Here is a 21,667-nt window from a genome sequence, read left to right on the forward strand (position 1 = left end):
CGAGTTATGGCTGGTCAAAATTTTGGTCAAAGTTGGACCGTGTTGTAGGCTTAAGGACACAACAAATTCCCAAAGACTAGGCGCACGAAATTCGGCCACCAGAACAGGCAAATTTGTCGAATAGTTAATTTGCCCAATGACCCTTATTTTCGACAAAGTTAAAAAAAAACTAATTTTGTTTTAAAAAACAATATATATATATATATATATATATATATATATATATATATATATATATATATATATATATATATATATTAGGGGTAGAAGGCTGCCACCCCCGCATATATATATATATATATATATATATATATATATTAGGGGTAGAAGGCTGCCACCCCCGCTGGAGGTCATATTATATAACCCAAAAAAAAGGGTCGGCGGGTCACCACCCCTTCCAAACCCCACCATACATAGCATATATTATATATTGGGTTGGTCGCCTGCTGGCAGACCCAACCCTTACCTCTCTAGCGACTCACAAATCATGTGATCTGAGGGTGGCAGGGCTCGAACCCACCCAGCCAACTCGACTGGCCACCCTCCCGGGTGCCCTCACAAAAAAAACAAATATATTATTATATGTCGACAGTTAAAAAACTTCAACAACGCTCCAAAAATGGTCGAGTGGGGGGTTGGAACCTCCGACCTCCCCCCCACCAAACTTAGAACCTTAAACAATGCGCCCAACAATGCTTTTGTTGACTCCGTCGGTCGAACCATTACTTAAACCTTTCTAATCAGTCGACCGGGCAGTGAGGCATAGGTCAGGAACTAGGAGGTGCAGATACTTGATCCGGGCGCAACTAGGAGCAAGTCTAGGGTTCGAACCCTAAACGGGGCATCAACAAAGATTCCTTGAAGATTTCTTAGAGTGCCAGAGGTGTCTGTGTTAGAATTGGGCAAGTTTATAGTCGATTTTGCATGGTTTCATTCTAGGAATTCAGTGGTGTCATTCATTTCTTCAACTTAGCTCTCCAGTTTTAGGCCATCATCCAAATTGGAGGTATAATGGTAATTTTTGTAAAGTTGCTTGTACCTGATTTCTTTGATGCCACTTAATAAAAGAAGGCCTCCCCACTATTGAGCAGGGCCTGGAGACATAGCCCACATTGGGTGAATTCCGTAATAAAATCGATGTGTCTTTGATCTCATGATTTCTTATGTTTTTTTTATTCTTCTTCATGTGGTTTACTTTACCTGGTTAACATCCTCTGTCATATGTAATTCTAAATGCATCCTTGAAGTTAAATATCTAGATCAAATTTGGTATCAAAGCAAGTCTTCTTGATGCAAGTTGCATAAGTGAATGCTAACTAGGAACAAGGTCCAATGAGGTGAAGGAAAAATTAAGTCATTTGATCCTGAAGCGGGGTGTGCACTACAAAGAAGGAACATGGAAGATGAGGAATCTCGATGGGAAGAAGAGCGAAACTATTGCAAGGTTTTCTACAACATGGAAAAGAAAGTTGACAATTTATTTGCAGAGTATGAGAAGACAATAAAGCCTGAGAAGAAAGAGCCAGATGACCATGCATCGGTAAATCATGGAGGCGGTGGAGAAGACCCTCCTCCCTCTCCATATTCTAGTGACAATTCTTGTTCTTCTTCTTCTCATCACTCTAACAGGCATAAGAGGAATGCACCTAAAAATCCATTTTTTAAGCTAGATGTCAAATTTGATTTACATGCTTTTAGTGGAGAATCTAATGCATAAAAGATAGATAACTGGATAAGACAAGTTGAAGTGTATTGCCACATACAACAAATCAAAGAGGATGGAGTCAAGATCTAATTAGCATCCCTTTGATTGAGTGGAACCACGCTCATCTGGTGGGAAGGAAAACTATAGCAAGGTGGTATGAGTAGTCATAAATTCTTTCATCTTAGTCTGAGCTCATTTATGCTTTAAGAGGACAATTTTATCCATTGGGTTACAAACATAAGGCCATGGTGGAATGACAACATTTGAAGCAAAGAGAAGGTCAAATTGTTCAGAATTTTACAGAGGAGTTTAGAAAACAAGCATTAGCCTTGAATGTTCCACTATACACTTTTGAGACGTTGATGAAATATATTGGCTCTCTGCATAGTTATTTGCGTCATTCATTGTTATTATTTGAACCTAAGTCTCTTGACGAAGCTGGTGTGAAGGTTGTATATCTTGAAAGCAAGGAAGACCATGAACAAGACGACCGCCCAAAGAGGACAACAAAAACTAAGAAAAGAGGAACAAATCCCTCTTGTACTCATTGTGAGAAAGAAGGGTATGATGAGGAGAATTATTGGAAACTTCATCTAGAATTGAGAACTAAAAGGAACGACAGAAAAGGGAAGCAGAAGACAGTTGCAACTATGCAACAAAACCAAGAATTTGAATCTGAGGATGATGAGAAGATCACATCCGTGGGATTTTCAGGTGGTTGACCAATTGACCTGGGATTAGACAAACATAAATATATGATCACAACTCTTGGGATTGCAATAGATGGACTCATCGACTTAGGTTACGATTCGGGCGATGAGACAAAGATTTCAGTAGATGTTGTACCAAAGATGAAAAGGGCACCAAATGCGGCATGGCTCCAAGAACTTGAAGAAATCAACCAAATCATTCAGGCAGAGAATTTTAATCTAAGGAGAATCATACACAAAGCAGAGAAGGAGAAACAAAGGTTGCAACATCAGTTACAAGCCAAGGAGGAGGCCTTAGAAAAGTTGTAGCATAACAAGCCCGAGGTAAAAAGTGATTGTTCAATTTCATGTACTTTTTATGATGATGATTTCGTTTCTTTTGAGAGACATACTACAATAATTATATCAAAGTTGCTGAAGAAAATGGGGAATCAAGGAAAGGTCCTCGACATTAATGGCCATGGCATTGTGAACAACATCGAAGTGGAATAATTTCCTTGTTATGCAGGACTTGGATGTGTCAGAGAGGAAGTTGGGGAATGCTCCAAGATAGCCAATGACCAACCAATGACATGTGATGAGAGCACTTCATCACATTCCAATGATGGTGAGGGTTCCATGAGCACTTATCAGAGGTGCACCAAGAGAAAGCATTTCAAGGTGATCCAGAAAGTTTGAAGGAAAAATAATCATTGTAGTTACTGCAACGAGGATGGACACCAAAAATTCGTGTGTCAGACACTCCAGGCCCAGAAATCACCCATGATGAAACCAATTGGCAAAGATGTTCAACAAAAAAATCCACCACATTCATGGTGGTTTGGTTTATCAAGTAAGAGATGATTTTTATAGATATAGTAGCTTATCATGGCCACAGTTTGTAAATCATTTGTTATAAATAATTGTAAAAGTGATGATGTGTTTTCCATAACTTACTAAAGCAACAATGTTTTTTTGGCCTTTTGTGAGTAGCTGGGGTATTGGTTTCTATTATGTAAAACTCTACCAAAGAGTGCGTTATAAAATCTTGGCAAGTATGGGGTTGTTTGAGTCATGTGTGGTTTGTATGTAATTGGAAAGAATGTACCAGATTTGCATGCAATACAAATGTTGAAAGTGTGGTTTGATGAGGATGCCAATAATATGTAGGATGTGCTAGTCATGATTTTGGAGGAATAAAAACTCCTAAGTGGGGAGGAATGATGCAGGAGGATCCCAAAGTACAAGTGGCCTTGAAAATAGACCAAAAACCAAAATTTTCAAGTGGACGTGAAACTAGGACCAAATCATAGTGCTCATCGTTCTGATTCCAACGGTGTGAACGACACTCAAATCCGAGTTCGTATGATCGAGTTATGGCTGGTCAAAATTTTGGGCAAAGTTGGACAAGTGGCAGGCTTAAGGAGGCAACATATTGGCAGAGACTAGGCGCATGAAATTAGATCACCGGAACAGGCGAATTTGTCGAATAGTTAATTTTCCCAATGACCCTTGTTTTTGACAAAGTTAAAAAAAAACAATTTTGTTTATAAAGTTAAAAAAAATAATTTTGTTTATATATATATTAGGGGTGGGGGGCTTGGACCCCCCCCACCCTTGCCAGAGGCCATATTATATAACCCAAAAAAAAATGGTCAATGGGTCACCACCCTCCCCGAACCATCCGTCGATGGACCTAACCCTTACCTCTCAAACGACTGAAACATCATGCGATCCGAGGGTGGCGAGGCTGGAAATTATATGCTGATGGTTAAAAAACTCCAATAGTGCTCCAAAAATGGTTGGGAGGGGGGTTGGAACCTCTGACCTCCCACACACCAAACTTAGAACCTTAACCAATGCGCCCAATGATGATTTTGTTAACTCTGTCGGCCGAACCATTACTTAAACCTTTCCAATCAATCAACCGGGCAGGGAGGCAAAGGCAGAGGTCGAGAACTAGGAGGTGTGGATCCTTGATCCGGCCGAACCAGAAGTAGGTTCAAGGTTGGAACCCTGAGTGGGGCATCAACAAAGATTCCTTAGAGTGAAAGAGGTGTCAGTGTTAGAATTGGGCAAGTTTATAGTCAATTTTGCATGGTTTCACACCACAAATTCAATGGCGACGTTTGTTTCTTCAGCTGAGCTCTCCATTTTCAGGCCATCATCAGGATTGGAGGTATAAGGGTAATTTTTATAAAGTTGCTTGTACTTGACTTATTTGATGCCACTTAATAAAAGAAGGCCTCCCCACTGTGGAGGAGGGCCCAAAGACGTATCCCACAATGGGTGAACTCCGTAATCAAATTGATGTGTCTTTGATCTCATGATTGCTTATGTTTTTCTGCTTCTTCTTCATGTGGTTTAATTTACCTGGTTAACATGCTCTGTTATATGTAATTCTAAATGCATCCTTGAAGTTAAAATATCTCGATCATGCGGGCCTTTCAAGATCCTTGAGAGGATTGGACCAGTGGCCTATAGACTTGCACTGTCTCCGATAGTGAAAGTCCATGATGTTTTCCATGTTTCATTACTCAAGAAGTATGTACATGATGTTGATCATGTGATTGACTGGTCTGTATTGTAGGTGGAACTAGAGGGAGAATTCTAGCTAGAACCAAAATGCATATTATAGCGAAAACAACTCATGCTCAGGAAAGAGAAATGAAGCATGTTAAAGCGCAATGGAAGCACTTTGGGCCCAATGAAGCTACATGGGAGATGGATGATTAGATGCAGATTATGTATCCTTCATTATTGCTAGTTCAAGCAAATGAGTTTTTGGTATATGGATGTTGTTATAAATACCACAATGAGATGTGTTATAAAGCTCCAATAAGTGATAAGATTGTCATGTTTGTCATGGTTAGCAGCAGTTGTTCAAATACTGCATTGAGCTATGTTTTAAATCTCCATGGATAATATGTTTTGTTTTTCAGTGGTTTGCTAGCTATAAGTGTCATAGAACATTGAGGATGGTGTTCCCCCAAGGGGGAGGGGTTTGTAACAGATCTTGGTTGATTTTCTATGTAAATAAAATAAAACTAAGGTCATGGGACATATATTCCAAGTTGAATGTTGGGAAAATGATAGTGACGGGGCATCACTGGTGATTAATTAATGAGTATGGAAATTGGAAAAGGTATTGGTAAAGGAAAAATGGGATTAATTGACATTTTATTTATGAAATAAAGGAAAATAGGAGAAAAGGAAGGCGAAGAGACACATATTTGCATGAGAGGGAAATTGAAGGAAAAATGAAGGAAAATGAAGAAAATAGAGGCCTCAATGATAAAAAGGCTTATGAGGATTAGTTGCTAGCTTTTGTCACTTTAGTTTTGGAGCTCTATTCTATTCTCTCATTCTCTCACACTCTTACACACTTAGAGTATTCTTGGAGCATGTTTGGAGCAGTTTATCATACATTGGATTTGGAGAAAGAAGGCAAGGAAAGCACAAGGGAATAAGTGGATCAACAACTACAGCTGGATTGATTGCATGTAACAGGTTGCACGTGTGATTCCCTTGCTTATTTCTAGATGCATGGTATATGCATGTGTTTTGCTAGTTATGTGTTGTCATTGGCATGGAGATTTTCCTATATTGGTGGTGGTTTTAGCCTTTCCTTGTCGTTTCTTGGATAACCACAGTGTTGTGGGTTTTTCCACTTGATTTTTTTTTTTGGTGCTAATAATTCCTTATGGCTGTGGTTTGGAACAAACTCTCTCTAAGCCTTGGAATAACTTGGGTTGAGTTATTTGACTTGGAGTCTATGTTGGGACAAACACCCTGGAGCCCTTGGTGGGTTGAGTTACTAGTCCTTGGAGCTGGGTTGGACAAATGCTATGGAGCCCTAGAAGGTTGTCGGTTGAGTTACTAGTTCCTGGAGCCCTGAAAAACTTGAGTAGAGACTGATATGGTTGGTGTTAGTGATGTCTAACTATGGAGATGGAGTCACTATGGTTGAGGGTTGAGGTGGTTTGGCCTCTGGAATCCCTGGTTTGGTTTTCATTTGGTTTATTCCATGAGATCCAACATCTATGCTTCGAATATGGCACGGGGGTGATTGGCTAAACGATAGATTTGGTTTAGCCCAATCTATGGTCCGCTGGTACGTGGAAGTCCCTGACTTGATTGGTATTTTCATATGTTAATATGAGACATTTCCTTATGGTGATCTATGAGAATTTATAGTGATTATGTTGGCGATATTATGGCTGAGTTGCCATGGTTTATATGCTAGTTATTTTCAGGTTATATGCTGGTTATATGATTTGTATCATCTATGTCTCTTGTCATGAATTATTTAGTTATTGATCTGTTGATGAATGTATGGACTAATAAATGTTGTTGCAACTATGTGGAGAGGGCATATGGCCTTCTTGCTGATTCTCAAATGAAGCTCAGATACTTATGATCAAATATGCATTCATGACTTGTAGTTTACATGTTTTCCATTTGTTTGATGAAATGTCTAGTTTGTTCTAGGCAGTCTAGGTCAAGTTCTGCCTTCAAGTTTGAATGTTTAGATTTGTTATCGTGTCATTTATCATTATGGAAAGTCTCAAGCAGTTCTAGGTAGTGGTTTGGAGGCTGACCTTGAATTGTGGCTCAGATCTCAGGACCGCACCCTGTGAACTGAGCAAGTTGGGTCACAACCGCATGGAGATAGTGCTGTGTGTGCGGTTGGAGGCCTATAACTACACCCGGGCCTTGTCATGCATGTAGTTGGGAGTCTAGGTCAGTGGAAAGTAATGCTAGCTCAGGGTTTGGTCACCTCGGGTGGTCCTTTTGATCTGTAAAATATTGTGGATATTCCATTGGACAGTTCGTCACAACAGATCTCATAATAATATATTAATATTATGAATTTCTGCACTATTATAGTTTTATCAAACTTTAATATATGTAAACTTCACTGTAATTAGTGCATACATACGAATAGAAATTATGCAAAAAAGTAGAGAATGACCAAATAAGCTCACACACACATAAGACACTAGATATGCTATATGGAAAACCCTTTTGGGAGAACCCAGATGGAAGGTGAGGTCGCTTCGCTCTCTTTCTTTGCCTGGAAATATGGATGCAGGTACAAAGAAATAATTCTTGTGGCCCGTGGGCTGCTATAGTGCATAAATCCTCTCTCTATGCTCTACTTCTTATCTCTCCTAGTTATATTTGCCCAGCTATGGAACAAAATGCTCTCGAAAGAATGGAATGCCTCCTCCTCCTAGTGGCCCAGTTATAACACAACCCGATAGCCTACTAGTGGTTAAGTTGACTATATCAACTCTTAACTAGAGTTACAATATATACTCTTCTAGAGTATTTTACATCATAATCACATGACTAGCCCGTTTTCCATGAATAACGGGGGTTGACGCGACATCGTCTCGAACTATAGGTGTGAAAACAGGAAGGTCAACTTTTGAGTAGCATTAACTTTTGCATACGCACTCCGATTGATGTGCTTCTTGCATCATTGGAAACATCTCTGTGTGTAGAATAACGTGAAATGATGTAGTGCAAAAGCGTCAAATTTTTACACAAAAAATGTCATTTGATGCCTTAAGATGCTCCCAAAAGGTTTCAGACCCTGTTTTGCCAAAGTGGGTCCCGTTGGTAAAAACGGTCCGTGGGATGATTCCTCCAGTTTTTCCACTCCAAATGCATTGAGACGGATGGAAAACAATATAGTGATCTAATCTGGATTACCTTTGGCCTCTAAGCGTCCTGTAGCCCTGAGGGGTGTTGTGAGTTGTTAGTTTGTGGTTAGTTACATGCCTCACTTCCTTAACTAGAACGGGGAGGTTGAGTCATGTTATAATAACTCTTTGTCTCATGTTTACCTTGGTAGGTCAGTGAAAATGGGTAAATGTGGAAAGGATGGATTACAGAACTAATAACTCAACTCGACTTGAAAAATTAAAAATTGAATTTCAAACAAGTGTGTATAAGAATCATAGACAATTAACACTTATTAAAATATCTTTTCGTAATAATATTGTTACGTGGCAACATATCACTATTACCCGATGTGGTGATGGAGATAATCCGGTCTTCTCTTCCAATCACAGTTAGAAAGAAAATAAAGACGAAGCCAAAAGCGAGAAAGAGAGGCTCTATCACATGCTCGCAGATTTTCTCCTCAGAGGGTGACATCCATCTACCCGACATTGTGAATCCTTCTTAGCTCGTGACCTGGCTCGAATTGAAGCAATAAATATTAAATACCAATACATACACCCTTCTCCCCTTGAAGCAATGAAAAAGTGATGTAAAACTAGAGGATGGTATAAGTCTCTAATTTAAAAGCTTTTTAGAACCACTGAAAAGCTTGAAGCAATGAAAAAGTGATGTAAAACCAAAGGATGGTATAAGTCTCTAATTTAAAGGCTTTTTAGAACCACTGAAAACCTATTGCAGGATTTTTTTTCTTTCTCAACGTTTTGATAAGTTATTTAAAGACATCAATGATTAAAGTGTGTAGTTCTTGAATTTAAGTTTATGCATTTTAATTTTAATTTCTTTTAATGTTTTCATTTAGTTAACCATTTTTCCCAATTTGGGACAACAATTATTTATTGTTATTTTTTTAAAATACAATTTCGTTTTTCAGTAAAAATTGTAATTTTAAAAAATATTATTTAAAATTTAGTTAAAAATATTATTTTTATTTATAAAAAAGAAGAAGATGAAAAAGTGTAAGGGAAAAAGTGAAATTATAAATTTCAAAAAAACATATCAAATTTAGATAAATGACAATTAGCAACAACAATTTCTCTAGTGATAAACATTAATTAAGTTAACTAATAATTTATCTAATGATAAACATTAAAATAAAATAACATATTTAACTAAATTAATTAAATCAATTAAACTTTCTAATCATACTTACGTTGAGAATCAAGGTATCTATAAGTGACCTATAGTGAACCACAGTGGATAGTCGTGGTCAACTATGGAGACCTATAGTGGATGACTAGCGTTAATAATATTAATCCTAAGGTTTATTATGTTAGGTTGCATTACAATTTATTCAATTATATTCCTATGGTTTAATATTTATCCTTGGGTTTAATGTTATTCTCTCGGGTTTGTAATCCATTGGGTTTTTAGTATTAATCCCTTGGGTTTATAATATTATTGATGAGGTTTATAGTATAAATGTTAGGACTTACTGTTTATTTTGGGGTTTAAAATAAATTTATCTTTGGCTTTATATGCTTTGGGTTTATAATATTAATGCCACGAGTTTGTGACAATTATTGAAAATCAAGCATGGTCAATCATGATCAAACATGGTGATAATCAACCACGGCCAACAATGCTCAATCATGGTCATCACTGGTTGAGCGTGACATTGTGATGAAGATTGTTCCAATATGGAAATTATTTGTGGTCAACCATGGTCATTCATGGTCAACCACATTTATAAATGTGGTCAGTCATCATCAACTATGGTCCAACATCACATTTTGACAACCATGGTTAACCATGGTCCAACGTCGCATTGTGACAAATATTGTCTCGAAATGAAAATCAACCACGGTAAACCATGGTCTAATGTCTGCGTGTTACAATGGTTGTTTTGATATGAAAATCAATCATGCTCAACCATGGTTGAGCATGGTCCAACGTTGCATTATGACAAATATTGTCTCAATATGAAAATCAACCATGTTTATTTTAGGGTTTATAATATTTATCTTAGGGTTTATATACCTTGGGTTTATATTATTCCCTTGGGTTTAATATTATTCCCTTGAGTTTATATCCCCTTGGGTTTTTAGTATTAATCCCTTGGGTTTATAATACAATAACGGTTAATCATGGTCAACCATGTTTTATAAAATCAATAATGGTCAACCATGGTCCAATGTCACATTGTGACAAAGATTGTCTCAATATGAAAATCAACTGTGGTCAACCATGGTCCAACGTCTCATTGTGACTTTAGGTTTTAACCCTGTATAGAAATTACCTGCAAACGAATTCTTAAGAAAAACATAAAATATAAGATAGCGAGAATATAAAACAAATACACAAACATTTCCCCTGGATCCCAAAACTGGGATTACCATATTAATTTTTCATTATATTCCTTTAAATGTTACAATACATATATATACATGCAGAAGCATCCATAAACCTTAATCCATTAACCCTGGATTAGAACATAACTGTAGTTCCCTTGACTGGATCTACAAGATACCATGGGAAGAAAACCATGATGCTCAAAACTATCTGTGAAAACCATAAGTAGGTTCCCTCGCCTAATATAGGGTCCAATAATTTTTTCCCAGGGCACTGCCTTGAACCCCGTAGAGGGGGGCTACTGCCCCCCTCAAACCCCCCACTGTGCCCAGTGCAATGAAAGGGGGGTTGCTGCCCCCCTTCTAACCCCTCGCTTCGCGCGTGGGGCTAATCGTGGAAAGAATATAACACACACCCAACATTCTCACACTTCTTGTTTTCTTTTCCACACAGGGGGTCATAGGAGAGCTTAGACATTGGTCCAACCCTGTAATGCCAATTATTTCTATACACCAAGAAAACTTCCTAGTGATCATAGACTTCGTCGATGCATCCGAAATATTGTTCAAACTGTCAACCTTTACCAACAACACCTTTTTATCCTCAACAATATCCCTCACAAAGTGATATTGAACATCAATGTGGTTTGTCTTTGAATGATAAGCAGGGTTCTTTGCTAAGAAAACTGCACTTTGGCTGTCACAACCTATCCTTATAGCTCACTGTACTAACCCCATACTTGAACACAATCTATGTAACAAAACTGATTCCTTGCTTGCATGAGTGGCTGCCATGTATTCTGCCTCTGTAGTTGAGAGTGCCACTACAAACTGTCTCTTTCTCATCCAACTGATTGCACCTCCAAATAGGTTAAACACATATCCACTTGTAGATCTTCTCTAATCCATATCTCCAATCCAGTCTGCATCAACAAAGCCACGGATGTCCAAAACCCTGTCTAATCCTGGCCTTCCTTGGTAGCACAGACCATAATCACTAGTGCCACGCAAATACCTACAAATCCGCTTCACTACTGCCCAATTCTCCTTCCCTAGTTTTGACATAAACCTGTTCAATACTCCCACTGCATGTGCAATGTATGGTCTAGTATATACCATTGCATACATCAGGATACCGATTACACTTGCGTATGGAACACAAGACATGTCCTCTTCCTCTTCTTGTGTCTTGGGACACTGTTCAGCAGATAGCTTTACACCTATAGGAATAGGAACCTTCATTGGTTTACTATCATGCATATTAAACCTCTGTAGTATTGTCTCAACATACTTTCTTTGGTTTAACTAGAGATTCCTCTTTGTTCGATCTCTTTTAATTTCCATGCCCAAAATATAGTTTGTAGCATCGAGATCCTTCATGTTGAATTTGGAGGACAATTGGGTCTTCAAATCTTGGATAATTTCTTTGTTATTTCCAATCTGCAAGATATCATCCACATACAAGACCAGATAAATAACACGTTCACCAATTAATTTAAAATATACACAGTGATCCGCTTTGCTTCTGGTGAAGCCATGTCCCCATATATATGTATCAAATTTCTGATACCACATACTTGGTGACTATTTTAACCCATACAAATACTTTTATAACCTGCATACCATTTCTTTCTTACCCTTCCAGGCAAAGCCTTTAGGTTTCTTCATGTAGATCTCTTCTTCTAGATCCCCATGAAGAAATGGTGTCTTCACATCCATCTATTCTACCTCAAAATCAAAAGCAACAATAACAGATAAAAGTAATCTAATAGAAGCTTCCTTAGCAACAAGAGAAATAATATCACCAAAATCAATTCCCGACACTTAGGAATTTTACTACCAACTAAGCCTTATATTTCTCCACCAGATTTTTGCATTCATCTTCTTCTTAAACATCCATTTGCTTCCAATGGTTTTCCTTCCAGCCAACAACTCCACCAAATCCAAAGTCTCATTTTTGTGCAAAGATTCCATTTCATCAACCATGGCCTCTTTCCAGAGTTTTCCATCCTCTGAATCTACTACCTCCCTGACAGTTCTGGGATCATCATCAGTAATAGATAAAGAAAAATTTGAATAGAAAATAGATGGATTATACCTTTCTCGCTACCTTCTTTGTCGAACTGATCTTCTTACAGCTGGATTTTGTGGCTCTTCATCTTCTGATTCCTATTCTACTGTAGAGTCTGATTCTTCCTCCTTTAGCTCAAACTCTATCTTCTTAGGTTCCTTCGCTGGGACTTCACGTTTAATAACATATTTCACCTCTCTAAACACCACATCTTGGTTGTACACAACCTTCCTTGTTTCTGGGTTCCAAAGCTTATAACCTTTTAAACCATCCTTATACCCAATAAAGATGCACCTTTTAGATTTACTTACCAACTTGGTTCTTTTCTCCTTTGGAACATGTACATATGCATTACATCCAAATACCCTTAGATGTGAAAGAGAGGTTTTCTTACTGGTCCGTACCTATGCGGAGTTTTATCCTCCAACATTGATGAAGTTGATCTATCAACCAGGTAACATGCAGTCTCCACCGCCTCTACCCATAATTCCTGTCCTAACCCAGCACCACTGAGCATTCTTCTTGCCTTTTCCATCTACATCCTGTTCATTCATTCTGCTACTCTGTTTTTCTGAGGTGTGTATGGAGTAGTCTTCTGCTGTGCTATACCACACTTCTTACATAAATCTTCAAATTCCTTCTTGTAGAACTCTCCACCATTATCTGTCCTCAACACCTTTATCTTATTCTCTGTTTGGTTTTCCACTAGTGCCTTAAATTCTTTAAACCTGTCAAAGACTTCAGATTTCTTCTTGAGGAAATATATCCATGTATTCCTTGGGAAGTCATCTATAAATGATACATAGTACATAAACTTACCCAGTGATGGAATCAACATAGGTCTAAACACATCATTGCGCACAAGCTCTAATATCCCTTTCGCCCTCTTATCACCAGAGGGGAAACTCACCCGATTATGCTTCCCATATACACAATGTTCACAAAAATCGAAATCCAGAGAGAAATTAGACATACCTTCTACCATACCATTACCAAGAAGGCCCTTCTCTCCAATATGTCCAAGCCTTTGATGCCATAATATGGTCTTTTCTTTAGAGACCACTAGTTTTTTTGCTCCACTTTCAGGAACCATAGAACTGTTGCACCCGTTAATAAAAATACTACCCAAAAGCTTGTACAAATTTCCAATCTGAACTCCCTCCATCAATACTAGTCATCCTCGAACCATCTTGTAGGTATCTTTCTTGAACATTGTTTTTACACCTGCATCATCCATCTTGCTTACAAAAATCAGATTTCTGGCCAACGTAGGAATATGCAGAACAACCGAAAGTGTTCTAATCCTTCCACCTTGCAACTTCAGCTTGACTTTTCTACGTACGATGATTATAGCCTTCCTTTCATCCCCTAAGAATACATCACCACCATCATATTTCTCATGCTTGTAGGAACACTCCCGATGCACCTGAGTCAATCAACCATGCCTCATGATCTACATGTGTACTTCAAGAAGAAGCCAAGTACACATCTCCACCTTCATTTGAGGTGGTTTTTGCCTCTATAGAAGGAGCATCATCAAATCCCTTTCCTTTCTCAGGAGCTTTAGGTCTAGAATCCTTTTGTAAGTGTCCTTCCTTTTCGCATTTCCAACACACCTTTACAAGTTTTCCTGGATCTTTATATCTCCCTCTAGATTTAGATCTACCACTGAAGGAATTATTTTTGTTTTTGTTCTGGGACCATCCTCATACTAACAAGGCATCTCCATTCTGGCCCTCCATATTTTTCCATCTCATTTCCTCCAATAGTAAGGATGAGATCATTTCATCAAACTTCAAGGTATTTGTATTGCTACCTATTGCAACAACCAGACTATCCCATGAAACTGGTAGAGAACACAAAAAACTAATTCACTTATCTTCATCTAAAATTTTAATATAACAGATAACAACTGACTTGTTGAAAATAGCAACAAGAAATGCTAAAAATAACATTCAGAATATTCCAATTTTAATTTGTTCTTGAATTAAAATTGAGAATTAAAATTTGAATTTAGTCTCACCAGCTGCTTGAAAAATAATTAAATAATTCATCTTGAGTTAATTAGTTGGAGAAATTCAAGCTAGAAGTCTTCGTGAATTCATGCAACAGTTATCCCTTAGATTGAGGAATTTATCCCTTAATTAAGGAGATAAGGATGAGTTGTATTTGAGTTGTAATTAGTTAGCTCACTTAACTGAGTTAAGTCTAGCTAGATTAGTTCCAAATAGTTTGAGGAACTAATTGTGAGTTCAGTCAGTTAATGCATGCATGCATGCAACTAGTGTACTCAAAATAACTGAGGATTCTCTCATAAATAACTCATGCATGTCAGTTCAGATAAAGACCCAGTTGAGATTAAAGACAGGGACATTGTACTATCAGTTGGAGGAATTTTCCTATAAAGGGAACCCATCCATGCAGAAGGAATAAGGTTCCTTGAGTATTGCGCAATTTTATAGGGTGTGAGATCAGTGTTACACTTGGTAAGAGTAGGATCACCCAGGAGAAACAACACAAGGAAATAGGAGGCTTAGAGGGCAGAGGAGAAGGCTTGTGAGAAGCCTTGTTTGCCTGTAAGCATCCAAGAGGATTGTACTGAGAGCTGGTTAGCTGTGGGAGCTAAAGCTTTGTGTAATATTGATGTATTTCCACCTTGTATGATAATACAGATAGCGGGGTTTTTAGCTGAGGCTTTCCCTAGAGTATTCTTTTGTGTTTCATGTGTATTGATTCTTCTTCTCTGTTATATGTGTTCTGTTTGATCTTGCTCAAAATCGATTAAGCTTCCGCAAGTTTGATTGTAGAAGTAAATTAAGTATTTTTCTTTAGTACATTGCATAATCAGATTAATCTGTAGTGAGAATTTCTACATGACTTACCACGGTATTAAAGGCGTTCATATGCTCTGTCAGCGAGTCTCCATCCTTCATCCTCAGGTTATATATCTTTTTCGTAGGAATAGTTTGTTCACCAGATAGTTAGATTGGTACAAAGTCCCTAACTTGCCCCACAAAGTGTTTGTTGTAGATTCTCCTAATACATTCAACAATACTGAATCAGAGATACACAACCATATTGTGCTCTTTGATTTCTGATCCAACTTCGTCCAATCTTCATCTGATGTTGCCATTGGTTTAGTACTCGGATATATCGTGATCCACTAATATTTATCCACCAACAGATCCTCTATCTTGAGTTTCCACAACTCAAAACTCTAACCATTAAATTTTTTGATCTCTATCTTTCCACTGCTCGCCATCTTCTTTCACCACAAGAATAGATCCCGCATATCTCCCACTGAACAGGGTCTACCACTTGGTCGAGAAAAACCACTCAGCAGTAAAGGCATCTCCTTGAAGCCGAAACAACTGTGTTACCGAATGTAGGTTTTAACCCTGTATATAAATTGCCTATGAATGAATTCTTAAAAAAACATAAACTATAAAATGGTGAGAATATAAAACAAATACACAGAGATTTCCCCTGGATCCCAAAACCAGGACTACCAGATTGATTTTTCATTATATTCCTTTCAATGTTATAATACATATATATACATGTCGAAGCATCCATAAACCCCAATCCATTAACCCTGGAGTAGAACATAACCATAGTTCCCTTGACTGGATCTACAAGATATCATGGGAAAAAAAGAGTCATGCCCAAAACCATGTGTGAAAACCATAGGTAGGTCCGCCCATCTAATATAGGGTCCAATTTTTTTCCCAAGGAGTTACCCTTGACCCCGTAGAGGGGGGCTTCCGACCTGCTCAAACCCCCTGACAAGGGGGGCTGTTCCCCCCCCGTGACCTCCCTGTTGTGCCCAACACAACGAAGGGGGGGTTGCTACCCCCCCTCTAATGCCCCGCTTCATGCGTGGGGCTAGTCATGGAAAGAATATAACACACACCCAATAGTGAAAAATATTGTCTCGATATGAAAATCAATCATGGTTAACCATGGTCCAATGTCGCATTGTGACAAGGATTGTCTCAATATGAAACTCAACCATGGTTAACCATGGTCCACCATGTTTATTTTAGGGTTTATAATATTTATCTTTTGGTTTATAACATTAAACCTGTTATCACTGACAAAATTTCAATGCCAAATGTCTGCAAATAAGCACATGAATCCTTTTTAGCAGTTTCGCAGCGCAACATGTTTAGGTGGTTTCGTAGCGCATAATTCATATTTTGCACTGGCTGCGCTACGAAATTGGGGATTTGTCCGAAACCATAGTTCACCCATATCACCTTTGTCTCCTATGGGTTCTGTGGGAATATGATATATGCATAGAAAAGCCTGTTTCTGCAATTGATGGTGGAGTTTGTAATTCATCTGAGTTACGGCACTGTGATGAGCTTCTACAGGTTTGCTTGCCTTCTAGTGAGAGTTTAAAGCTTGCTAACCAGGATAGAAGACCTCAATCAGCTCCACTGTCAATGACAGCTGATGTTAATAGGAAGGTGGTTTGTGAAATGGGTGCTGGTGGTAATACTGATGTTCAATCAGAAAATCCAAATTCTGAGTCCTTGTTTTATGAGCCCCCTCGCCTAGCTTGGATTTTCCATTTATTAACTGTGATCTTATAAATTCATGTAGCCATCTTCAGCAGGCATACAGCCCTCTTGGTGTTCGGCAAATGATAATGTCATCAGAGGACGAATATTGAACAGTGGACATTTCTCCTCCTGTTGGTGCCACTGGGGTATATCTACAGCAAATTGCAGGTTTATTACAGAGCAACATCACGTGAGCTGCGGAGATTGGATAGTGTGTCTCGCTCACCAATTTACACATCCTTCACAGAAGCACTCGATGGTGCCTCAACTATAAGAGCATTTACAAAACAACCCATATTTACCTCAAAAAATCATGAACATGTAACATTGAATCAGCGGGTGTCTTACTCAAAACTTGCAGCAAGTGTTTGGCTCTTTATACGCCTCCAGTTGTTGGCAGCATTTATCATTTCCTTTATCAGTATAATGGCTGTTGTTGGTCGCTACAAAGGATTGCCTATTAGTTCTGGTACAACTGGTCTGGTGGGTTTATCTCTTTCATATGCAATACCAATTATTTCATTGTTGAATGATCTCTTAACGAGTTTTACAGAAACTGAGAAGGAAATGATTTTAGTTGAGAGAGTACAGCAGTACATGGATGTTTTTCCGGAAGAACTGGAGGGGCATTCATGTGTTGATCCAAACTGGCCAATGGAAGGACTCATTGAGTTCAACCAAGTTACGTTGAGATACTGCGAGCAGTGTCATTCACTATAAATGCATGTGAGCAGGTTGGAATAGCTGGAAGAACAGGTATAGTGTCCTTAATGCCATATTTTGCCTCACTCCAATCTCTGATGGGAAAATACTTATTGATAATGTGGATATATGAAATGTTTCTCTCAAAGAACTCCGCTCCAGACTGACTTTTGTCCCCCAAACTCCGTTCTTGTTTGAAGGGTCTTTAGGGGAAAATTTAGATCCCTTTGGTAACATTAATCCAAATGGAAGATTTGTTGTTGTATGTGGTGATGGTGGATACATAATTTATACGGCACTGGCATGGAGGAATAGATCTTTTGGATCTGCACTTGAATTTGTTTGGGCTTCAGATGGAGAATATGCAGTTCGAGAAAGTACTTCCAAGATCAAGATTTTTAGCAAGACATTTCAGGAAAGGAAGAGCATTCGGCCAACATTTTCTGCTGAGGGTATTTATGGGGGAGCCTTGTTAGCTGTATGGTCAAATGATTTTGTTTGCTTCTATGACTGGGCTGAATGCCGTGTAATTCGGCGAATAGATGTTAAAGTGAAAAATATCTACTGGGCAGACAGTGGTGATCTTGTTGCGCTCAGAAGTGACAACTCATTCTATATTTTGAAATACAATAGGGAGGTTGTTTCTGCGTATCTGGAGAATGGTCAACCGATTGATGAGCAGGGAGTGGAGGATGCATTTGAACTGTTGTATGAGATAAGTGAACGAATTCATACAGGCCTATGGGTCGGGGATCCTTTTATTTACAATAACTCAGCCTGGCGCCTCAACTACTGTGTTGGTGGCGAGGTAATTACCATGTGTCATTTGGATCGACCAATGTATCTGTTAGGCTATCTATCCAGCCAGAGTCGAGTGTACCTAATTGACAAAGAATTCAACGTGATGAGCTATACATTATTGCTTAGCTTAACAGAGTACAAGACTCTTGTTATGCGTGGAGATTTGAAGAAGGCAAATGATATTTTGCCCACAATTCCAAGGGAACATCTTAATAGTGTGGCTCATTTTCTTGAGTCTCGGGGAATGCTGGAGGAAGCTCTTGAAGTGGCTACTGATCCTGATTACAAATTTGACTTAGCTGTGCAATTTGGAAGACTTGAAGTTGCACAGGAAATAGCAATAGAATCTCAAAGCGAATCAAAATGGAAGCAATTGGGGGAGCTTGCCATGTCCTTTGGAAAGTTAGATATGGCAGAAAATTGCCTAAGCCGTGCAGCAGATCTGAGTGGACTGTTGTTTCTCTATTCTTCCTTGGAAGATGCAGAAGGGATCTCGAAACTTGCATCGAATGTTTCTTTCCTGTGTTTATTCATGCTGGGAAAGTTAGAAGAATGCATTCAACTTTTGGTAGACAGCAATCGTATACCTGAAGCTGCTTTTATGGCTCGTTCCTATCTTCCCAGCAAGGTTTCAGAAATTGTCTCTATTTTGGCGTAATGATCTAAAAAAGGTGAACCAAAAGGCAGCTGAAGCTTTAGCAGATCCAGAAGAGTATCCCAACCTGTTCGAAGATTGGCATTTAGCACTTGTTGCTGAAGATAAACTAAGGAGATGCAGAGATGGGTATCCTCCTGCAGAAGATTACTATCGTTATATTGGTATTACAAATAGAGACCTCTTAGAAGAATTAAAGAATATGCAAGATAACAGGCAGAGCTCTGCTATTATGCTCAGAAAATTGCAAATGCGTGGATTGTAAGAACTATGAAGCCAGAGAGAGGAATTGCGGGCACGGTTTCCTGGTGAACCTGGAGATTTGGTTAACTCTTTCTTGCATGTTGCAGAAGAGGTTAGAGGTATTCTTGCACAGCTGGGTTATGCGAAGTTGGATGATGTTATTGGAAGAACAGATTTGCTAAGACCAAGGCGCATATCCCTCATGAAGAATCAACAACTGGATCTCAGTTATCTGCTTTCTAGTGTTGGACGACCAAAATGGAACAGCACATCAAGGACCGGTACACAAGTGGAAGTTCCCTATGTTTTAGGGGATTGGAAAACATGGAACCTGGAAGACACATCACAGCCACCGCCAGAAGGGAACCAAATGTCAGAGAACGAAAATCATCTTAATTAAAACCATCATGCATGTAACACGGTGTTAGAATCCTACTTGACTTAGGACTCTTTAAACTTCAGTTTAGCACTTATTGTATTTAATGAGTTAGTTCAATAGCAGTAGGTGTCATTAGTGGCAGTCATCGAGCTCCCCTCATGCTGGAGGAGGAAGCTCCAAGTAGTTAGAATTATGTTTCTATATATAGCTGGATCATCTATGTAATGAGGGTTGGATATTTGAGAAAACAGAGTGTTATTTTGGCTTGTGTACAAACTCATTTTCAGTAATACAAGTGACTGCTTTTCTTCTCAGGATTCATACAGTGTTTCAAATGCTCAAGATATGTGGTTTTGTTTTATCCTTTATGTTTTTACAGTTGTATAGATACACAATCACTCAGAATTCACTTTGCTGCTCTGATTTCCTGTGTGTATTTATAAGCTGAGGTTTCTATGAGATGTGTTTTGAGTATTTAAACATTACATGCCCTGACTTCTATGAATGAGTAGTGTTATAGTTTACTGAAGGATGATTAACTCCATAAGCCCAATGGAAGTCTGTGTAATGCCTGTCCAGCCAACATATTTGTTAAATTCACTTTGCAAGAGTTAGCCATCTCATCAATAGTCAAAATCAATAACCTTTTGAGAGAGCCCTCTCAGGCTAAGGAGGCTAAGCCTTAGTCAAAAGATTGGTCTGAAACAGTTACACAGAGTCTACCTGGTCAGCAGCCTTCCAGTGCTTGATTTTGTGATAACAAAACCATTGGGTTTAATATTATTCACTTGGGTTCATAATCCCTTGGGGTTTTTGTATTAATCCCTTGGGTTTATAATATCAATCCCTTGCATTTATTAATCTAAGGGTTCATATTCCTAGTGTTTAATATTATTCCCTTCGGTTTATTATTCCCTTGGGTTTATTAATATGAGGGTTCATATTCTCAGGGTTTAATATTATTCCCTTGGGTTTTTAGTATTAATCCCTTGTGCTTATTATTCCATTGGGTTTATAATATCAACCATGGTCAATCATGGTCGACCATGGTAAATCATGGTCAACCATGGTCCAATGTTTCATTGTGACAAAGATTGTTTCAATATGAAAAGCGACCATGGTCCAATGTCGCATTGTGATAAGGATTGTCTCAATATGAAAATAAATGATGATCAACCATGTTTATTTTAGGGTTTATAATATTTATCGTAGGGTTTATATACTTTGGGTTTATAATATTGATCCCTTGGGTTCATAATCCCTTGGGTTTATTATTCCCTTTGGTTTATAATATTAATCCCTTGGGTTTATTAATCTAAGGGTTCAACCATGGTGGAGCATGGTCCAACATCGCATTGTGACAAAGATTGTCTCAATATGAAAATCAACCATGGTCAACCATGTTTAGTTAAGGTTTATACACCTTGAGTTTATATATTCCCTTGGGTTTAAAATATCAATCATGGTCAACCATGATCAATCATGGTCAACCATGGTCAACCATGGCCAATCATGGTCAACCATGGTCATCCATGGTCCAACGTCGCATTGTGACAAATTTGTCTCAATATGAAAATAAATCATGGTCAAACATGGTCAACCAAGTTCCAATGTTGCATTGTGACAAGGATTGTCTCGATATGAAAGTCAACCATGGTCAACCATGTTTATTTTAGGGTTTATATACCTTGGGTTTATAATATTAATCCCTCAGGTTTAATATTATTTCCTTGGGGTTTTAGTATTAATCCATTGGGTTTATAATATTAATCCATTGGGTTTATTAATCTAAGGGTTCAACCATGGTTGAGC

The 21,667-nt window shown here is 38.4% G+C and overlaps 1 pseudogene; it reads left to right on the forward strand.

Moving 5' to 3' along the window:
• The first annotated feature begins 1,396 nt into the window (after positions 1-1,396).
• On the forward strand, positions 1,397-19,876 carry LOC149181299 (coatomer subunit beta'-1-like; annotated as a pseudogene).
• Positions 19,877-21,667: the final 1,791 nt, after the last annotated feature.

This window comes from Pinus tabuliformis, chromosome 3_2 (genome assembly GCF_031772625.1).
Source record: "Pinus tabuliformis cultivar Carrire ecotype Pingquan chromosome 3_2, CPIR1, whole genome shotgun sequence".
Taxonomy (NCBI): domain Eukaryota; kingdom Viridiplantae; phylum Streptophyta; class Pinopsida; order Pinales; family Pinaceae; genus Pinus; species Pinus tabuliformis.